The sequence below is a fragment of the Myotis brandtii genome, unplaced genomic scaffold (assembly GCF_000412655.1).
Source record: "Myotis brandtii unplaced genomic scaffold, ASM41265v1 scaffold902, whole genome shotgun sequence".
Taxonomy (NCBI): domain Eukaryota; kingdom Metazoa; phylum Chordata; class Mammalia; order Chiroptera; family Vespertilionidae; genus Myotis; species Myotis brandtii.
The window spans coordinates 2,906,369-2,914,417 of NW_005371709.1; the positions used below are offsets into that span (position 1 = coordinate 2,906,369).

General features: G+C 55.6%; 1 protein-coding gene across 1 annotated transcript in view; it reads left to right on the plus strand.

Moving 5' to 3' along the window:
• The first annotated feature begins 6 nt into the window (after positions 1-6).
• Positions 7-8,049, plus strand: part of SLIT1 (slit guidance ligand 1) — a 158,310-nt gene continuing 150,267 nt past the window's right edge. Inside the window, exon 1 of the mRNA XM_005885463.2 lies at positions 7-102. The gene's annotated coding sequence lies outside the window, so the exon portion shown is untranslated. The remainder of the gene's footprint in view (positions 103-8,049) is intronic.

Below are 8,049 nucleotides of genomic sequence, written 5' to 3' on the forward strand. Positions count from 1 at the left end.
GGCGTGCCCCGCCCTCTGCACCTGCACGGGCACCACGGTGGATTGTCACGGCACGGGGCTGCAGGCCATCCCCAAGAACATCCCACGGAACACCGAGCGCCTGTGAGTATCACCCCCGCCCTCGCCCGCAGGGAGCCCCGAGGTGGCCTTCCCTCTCAGACGCACTTCAGAACTGGGGGTAGGACCGCCGGGGCTGGGCTTCGCAGCCAGTAGACGAGTCAGTGCCTGCCAGGGTCCTGCTCCAGCCAGGAGCCAGGAGCCAGGAGCCTGGAGGCAGGAGCCAGGAGCCTGGAGTCAGGAGCCAGGAACCAGGAACCAGCCTGGAGCCAGGAGCCAGGAGCCAGGAGCCAAGAGCGCCACTGTTTTCCTTTCTCGGGATTCAAAGGGCTCTCTCCCGGCGGGGCTGTCAGCTCCCATCCTCACACCTGCACCCTGCGCTCAGCACTGGCAGGCCCTCCCACTGCACCAGCACTCTATTCCTCTGGTGCTTGCGGATTGGTGCCAGAAAGCCTTCCTGGCACCCAGGAGGGAAGCTCCTCGCGCTTGCCAGGAACCATGTCTCCTTTTGGGCACGTGGGAGTGGGGTGTGTGGATGTGGGCTCTGAGGACTTGCAGGCTGGTGCTGGGGGGCATGACGGGATGGAGTGGAAGTTTGTCTTTCCCTTCCTCCCCATTGTTTGCCCCAGAACCGTAAGAATTCTTCCCTTGTAGGTGTCTGGCATTGCGCTCCTCACCCTCCGCCCCCCTTGCTCCCATATCCAGCCATCCCCAGCCCTGGCAGACAATGGGACCTGAGGGATTTGGGTTTGGGGCTTAGGGTTTGTTACATTCAGCACCCAGAGAGGGAGAGAGGGAGAGGTGCGACCTGGACCAAGAATTCCATGAATAAAGCTGAGAGGTCAGGGGCTTGGAGTGGGAGACAAGAGGTTAAAGGCATTGACCATGACAGGTCACAAAACCACAGTTTCTCTCCACATCTCTCACTTCTGAATTCTGGAGGAAACGGCCCTTTCTAGAGGCAGGAGCAGGAGCCTGGAGTCAGGAGCCAGGAACCAGGAACCAGCCTGGAGCCAGGAGCCAGGAGCCAGGAGCCAAGAGCGCCACTGTTTTCCTTTCTCGGGATTCAAAGGGCTCTCTCCCGGCGGGGCTGTCAGCTCCCATCCTCACACCTGCACCCTGCGCTCAGCACTGGCAGGCCCTCCCACTGCACCAGCACTCTATTCCTCTGGTGCTTGCGGATTGGTGCCAGAAAGCCTTCCTGGCACCCAGGAGGGAAGCTCCTCGCGCTTGCCAGGAACCATGTCTCCTTTTGGGCACGTGGGAGTGGGGTGTGTGGATGTGGGCTCTGAGGACTTGCAGGCTGGTGCTGGGGGGCATGACGGGATGGAGTGGAAGTTTGTCTTTCCCTTCCTCCCCATTGTTTGCCCCAGAACCGTAAGAATTCTTCCCTTGTAGGTGTCTGGCATTGCGCTCCTCACCCTCCGCCCCCCTTGCTCCCATATCCAGCCATCCCCAGCCCTGGCAGACAATGGGACCTGAGGGATTTGGGTTTGGGGCTTAGGGTTTGTTACATTCAGCACCCAGAGAGGGAGAGAGGGATAGGTGCGACCTGGACCAAGAATTCCATGAATAAAGCTGAGAGGTCAGGGGCTTGGAGTGGGAGACAAGAGGTTAAAGGCATTGACCATGACAGGTCACAAAACCACAGTTTCTCTCCACATCTCTCACTTCTGAATTCTGGAGGAAACGGCCCTTTCTAGACCCGATGAGACTGGGAGGGCGTGTGTGTGCATGTGGATGGTTAGCATGTGTGTGTGTTTACAGACCTATATAATTTGTTTCCCCAGATTCCTTGCAGAATATGCATCTGTGTGAATTCCTGGTGTAGTGGTGTCACCTCAGGGCGGGAGTCCCTATGTATGGCTGTGTGTGTAGGTTTTGGTCACATGCAGGGCCTTTGTGCTGCTCACAGAGAGGACGGCCTCGGGAGGTTTTTGAGCTGGACTTTGGAGACCATGCCAGCTGCTTTGAAGCCTGCCTCCTCCTTCTTTCCAGGCTGCCGGGCACCTGCCCCGGCTCTCTGGAAACGCATATCTATTTTGATAACTTTTGAGCATGTTCCTTGTGGGCTGTCTCCAGGATCCAAGTCTGTACCAAGGTCAGCAATTAGTGAGCACACTTTGCCCCATGTTGGGGTCCAACCCCAGCAGGTCCAGGGGTCCCCAAAGGTGTGGACGGAGTCGGCGAAGAAGGAATGACACGGAGACAGCCTTCAGTTGATCAGCAGCCTAGTCAGGACCTCTAGCCAGGATCTCCAGCCAAAGTTCTGGTCGGAGTTCTGGTTAGGAACTGATCAGGATCTGATGTTTATTGTCTTGTTACATCTATATTTATACCAGCCGATTTTAATCCTGTCAATTTCTATTACAAAGGTTAGGGCGTTTCTTATCTCCATTCCAGGGAGTAAAGATTATGTAGCTTAACTACCCGCCTGGCACTTAGTTAAGGGGTTGTATCCCCTCCCTAACCTCGGGGAAAAATCCCCACCTGGGGAAACAACCTTTCTCGGAGAGGTGACCTTGGTTAAAACACATGGCACTAAGGAGAGCAAACATATTAAGAACAATATGCTATATATGCCAGGTCCCTTGAAACATATGCTGTGCAGATGTTTCTTCCCTGCAGCGACTGTGTCAAGCAGCAAGGATGGACCGGCTTCCAGCAAATTCCCCCTTTTTTGTTTTTTAAATGATAGCGCGTGTAAATCAGTGGCCACCTCTCAGATTGGGCTGTTTAAGACTCGGAAGAAGACTGGCAAGCAATGACAATAAGCATAGCTATAAACATAGTGGATGGATTGCACAAAGAGCCTTGTTCCTGTAGAAGGTTGCTGGCCTCTTCAGTCAAGGGATTTCAGCTGTCCTCAAGTCAGTGGTTTGGTTGTCCTTGTTGATCTGGCTAGCGGGCGAAACGGCCCTTTCTAGACCCGATGAGACTGGGAGGGCGTGTGTGTGCATGTGGATGGTTAGCATGTGTGTGTGTTTACAGACCTATATAATTTGTTTCCCCAGATTCCTTGCAGAATATGCATCTGTGTGAATTCCTGGTGTAGTGGTGTCACCTCAGGGCGGGAGTCCCTATGTATGGCTGTGTGTGTAGGTTTTGGTCACATGCAGGGCCTTTGTGCTGCTCACAGAGAGGACGGCCTCGGGAGGTTTTTGAGCTGGACTTTGGAGACCATGCCAGCTGCTTTGAAGCCTGCCTCCTCCTTCTTTCCAGGCTGCCGGGCACCTGCCCCGGCTCTCTGGAAACGCATATCTATTTTGATAACTTTTGAGCATGTTCCTTGTGGGCTGTCTCCAGGATCCAAGTCTGTACCAAGGTCAGCAATTAGTGAGCACACTTTGCCCCAGACTCTTCTTGGCTGAGTCTGAAAAATTCCCGCGGAGGTTTGAGAATTTGCAGTGTAGATGCAACCTTGATGGCATCCGTGTGTGGGTGAGGGCATGGGTGTGGGTCTGGGGAAAGATGCTGCTGTGGGGAGAGGTTGGACCAAACCGAGTTTGCTTGGGGGCAACTGTGCCTTATCGTGTGTGGCCCTGGGGAGGGACTGGGGTCAGAAACCTGTCCAGAGGACCCCTGAAACTGCAGGGTCACCCTCCACACATGTTCCCTCTGGACCTACTCTGTTCCTTGGCCGTGTCCATGGGGCATTTCTCCTGCAGCTGCTACCCTGGTAGCAGCCTAGGTCGGAGACACCTAGCCCCTCTCCTTTGCTTTTGGGTCTGATCTTGAAGTCATCTCATTCCTTGCTCTCTCTTCATCTTTAGTTTTGAGGCGTGTGTCTGTTTTGACTTTTGTGAACGTTTGAGCTCTTCTGTGATGAAAAGAGATGTTAAGTTTCCTAGTGCAGAGGAAAGAGTCAGGGCTCCAACTGCCGAGGTTGGAGCCCCAGCTCAGTCAGCTATTTGCTGTGTGACCTTGAGCAAGTGACTTAACGTCTCTGAGCTTGAATTGCTTTCCATCAGTAAAATGGAGCTGCTGATACATAAGGTCTCTGGTTCATGTGAGGACTGAAGGTAATGTGCCTGGTCCATTATGATGCTTGCTCAGTGAGAGCCGTTGTTATGATAGGATCGGAAGAGCCTTGTAATTTAATTCAGCAAATGCTTACAGAGCCAGGAACTGCCCCGGGTGCTGAAGCTCCAGCCTGGAGCGAGCAGCTCCCTGCCCTCGGGGATGGATAGTCCAGAGGACGGGGCAGGGGACACCCGACTGTAAGCTTTTGGGAGAGGGCCAGGCACGCAGCATGATGGGGCTGTTGGTGGGAACATTGGGGTGAGAAGCCCTTTTCTGGGGTGAAGGGACTTCTTAGAGGATAGGCCATTTTATCAGGGTACTTTGGGAACCAGCAGTGGTTGGGTTGTATTTTGTCAAGCGAGAAGACAGCAGCCAGAAAGAGGAAGTGCCTGAGCAAAAGGCCTGCAGGTGTGCGTGCGCCTGGCCTGCTGGGCGAATGGGCCAGCGCTGCCCTGGGGCCGACACGTGCTGTGTCCAGTGGGATGCGATGGGACTCGAGGTTGGGACGGTTGGGAAGAGTCTGGGAGGAGTCGGAAAGGCCTTTCTCTGTCTGGATTTTCCCTCTGGGGACTTCAGGGTTGGCATGCAGAGGTGCGTTATCTTAGGTGAAGTCTGGTCTTTGCTGCGCCAAACTTCTCAGGTTGGGAAAGCACGTAGACAGCAGAAGGAGCCTGCCTGTTCAACACATGGCCGCGAGAGAGCCGTTTGAGGGGGAAAAGACCACTCTAGGAAGAGGCCCTGGGGAGAACCTGGATGGACTCAAAATAACTGTGGCAGATACTCTCTCTAATCAATGTGAGCGTCGCGCAGTATCAGAGCCCGAACCGGCAGCTTCTTCTGAGGCTGTGACATTTTTATAGACTGCAGCTGTGCATTCGTCTTCCGTGTTCTGGGCAGTTTCTACGGCAGCCCACAACGCCTGGCAACTTTACGATCATATAATCCATAACGCTGGGTCCAGGCCTGTACCCCAAGTGGGAAGAAATTGTCATTGGTTTGCTGCGGGGACTTCTGGGAAAAGGCTGTGCAAGCAGGCCCCAGACCTGCTGAGGACATCGCTTGAGCCAGAGGGGCTGCGGGGCTGGTGGGCTGGATGGGGAAGAGGTGCTAGTAATTCACTGCCCTGGAACAATTAAAACACCAGGTGAGGTTTGGGGGGGGCCTGGGGGAGGCTTGGAAGCTTGTCTCTTTGTGGGACTCAAGACTCAGAAGGACCCAACCATGGCCATGATGAATTGTATTTTTATCCAAGTAAGGACCCTGCCTTTCACTAGAATGTTCAGGAGAGTATGATGAGAGAGTATATGTGGACACTGCTTCTCCTTTCCACCCCGGGCAGTTGTGTTCTAGGCTTGCCATAGATCCCCTGTATGGGTGCAGGGTGCAGAGAGGGGCGAGGCCCAGGATGGAGAGGTGGGGAAGGGCCCTGGGCCGGCCTGTTGGCTTCCATTTTGCCCCCAAACCTTCTGCTGCTTGTCAGACCACTAGGGCCCCACCTTCTTTTGTATGTCCCCTGCCTCCTGGCCAGCGTGTCCACTGCTCTCACTATCTGTCTGCTGCAGAGGCCTGGGGGTCCCATGCCTTCTCCCAGCTCAGCCCCCTGAGTCTGGAGGCCCCATTCAGCAGGGCTGGGTGGTGATGCCCAAGGAAGACTGCCCAGGGCACCCCCAGGCTGGGATCCTGTTTGGAATATCAAATAATGATCAAAGGGTGGCTATAGAGAGGGGTCAGCGGGCCAGACTGAAGCCATGTCTACTCCCAGGGCTGGGTGGGCCTGGGCGCTCTGAACAGGACTCGGTGGTCTCCTGCAGTGGAGACCCACACTGTGCAGGGGTCTTGCTTCCTGGTGGGACTCACATCTCCAGTTCCCGGTGCCCTGGGCTTACTGCGGCCTCTCAGTGACCGGTGGTAGGGCCCCAGTGCTGTCCTCCATCCTCTCCAAGCCCCAGTTTCCCATCTGTAAAAGGGGACGGCGGCAGCTTTGCAGGCTGACGGTGAGGAGTGAGTGGGTGCAGTGGAGAGGGCCTGACGACATGCATGTCACGTGGCTGGTGTTCTTCCATCCCTCAGCCTCTGGGGAGCGTGACACCCACTACCTCATAGGGCTTTGCAGGATTCACTCATGCTCTGTGGGTGAAATGCTTTGTGATTCAATTACATGATAATGTTATTCTTTATTATGTGAGAAGCCCTAGCTACAGGTTTGAGGGTTCAGCTGGGGCAGGAGAGAGCTGGGGAGGTAAGCATTTGGGTGTCGGCCGTGCTGTAGGCTGCCCTCCCGGAGTCGGGCTGCTCAGAGTGCTCCCTCCCTGTCCTGGGGCAGCTCTGCCCCTGCCCCCTGGGATTTGGAGGCAGGGAGCAGGGCAGTGCTGTGCAGGGACTCTGTGAGGTGGATGGCATGCTGGCATGGCGCTGGAGCCAGCTGCCTGGGTTTTTAGCCTCTCTCTGCCATTCAGCAGCTGGGGACCTTGGGCAGGTTATGGGTTGGATTCATTCATTAAGCAGATAGCTATCTATTGAATGTCTGCATTAGCTGAGTGAATGGTGCCGGACAGAAATCCAAACTGCCTCCCCCACCCTGAGCTTTAGTCCAGCAGGGGAGACAGAGATGAAGGACAGGATAGGAGAGTAAATGCGTAATTGCAGGCCAGTAAGTGCTGTGGGGGAAAGTGCTGACTTCTCAGAGCCCCGCTCCCCTGCCCATCGAGTGGGGATGATGACAGGACCCGCCTGAAAGCGTGGTGGTGAGGATTAAATGCGGCGGTGCAGGGAGAAGCACTTTGCACCAGGCCTGGCATGCAGCAAGTAACCAATAAATGCTACTATTACTGTTATTAAGGTGACAGAATTGCAGGGACGGGAAAGGAACTTGGGCACCACTTAGTGCTGGGTCCCAGCATGGCCCTGCTCTCCAGTCCCTCACCCAGTGCTCTGCATCCCCCGGAACCGAGGAGCACACGGAGACAGGGCTGCCCCTTCTCCGAGGCTGGGGGTGGCGGGGGTGGCCCAGGCTGGGCCCGGGCGTCAGGACGGGCAGCTCCTGCTTTATTGGGAGCAGACGGGAGCTTGGCGGAGTGGCCGCCTCCAGTTCTGTGCCGGCATTAGCAGCTCGGCAGGGCTCTTGCTTAATGGGATTTTCTTCCCAAATGCTGTAATTATCGCCATACAAATACTTATTACCCAGAGCAGATGACGGCCGGGCTTTGGGCAGTCGCCAGGGAGCTGGGCTGTGCTGGGGCTGGGGGTGGGGGATGGAGAATTGGCTCTTCTTTTTGACGGAGCTTGAGACCCCTCCTCTCCTTCCCGGGACCCAGTCCCTGGTGCACAAACAGCTGTTGGGCACCTGCCATGTGCCAAGTGTCTAGAGCGGCCCCGGGTGTGGAGCCGCTCCTTTGGGAGCTTGCGGCCTGGTGGGGGGAAAAGGTCTTCCTGTGAGAGGACAAACCGGCAAGGCTGTCCACAGGGTTGCAGAGCACAGTGGCTATAGCACAGGCTTGGGCGGGAGAATGGCCCAGTTTGAATCCTGCTTCCCTCAACTGCTACCCAAGAGATCTTGGGCAGCTTCACTAGTGCCTTGATTTTCTCGTCTGTAAAATGGGGCCAACGATAGCACTTACCTCGCAGGACTGTGAGTTCCAATGAGATACTCCATGTACTTAAAGGGGTTGGAATAACGTTGGCGTGTAGAAAGGATGCTGTCATTGTTGGAAATGAGATGGGAGTGAGGACTTGGATCCCTGCGCTGATCGGGGTTGTGGGATTTGAAGGTTGGGCAGGACTTGGGTAAGTAGAGAGGTGAAGCGAGGGCAAGGGAATCTGGGGACACTCAGAAGGTGTGTGCCATGGATTTGGGAAGGAGAGTGAGGAGTCAACCCAGCGGACAGGGTGAACATTTGTGTTGCTGAGTTCTGAGGGACGAGAGGAAAGGAATGGGTGAGCCCAGGCCACGGGCTGGGAAATGCGCAGCCA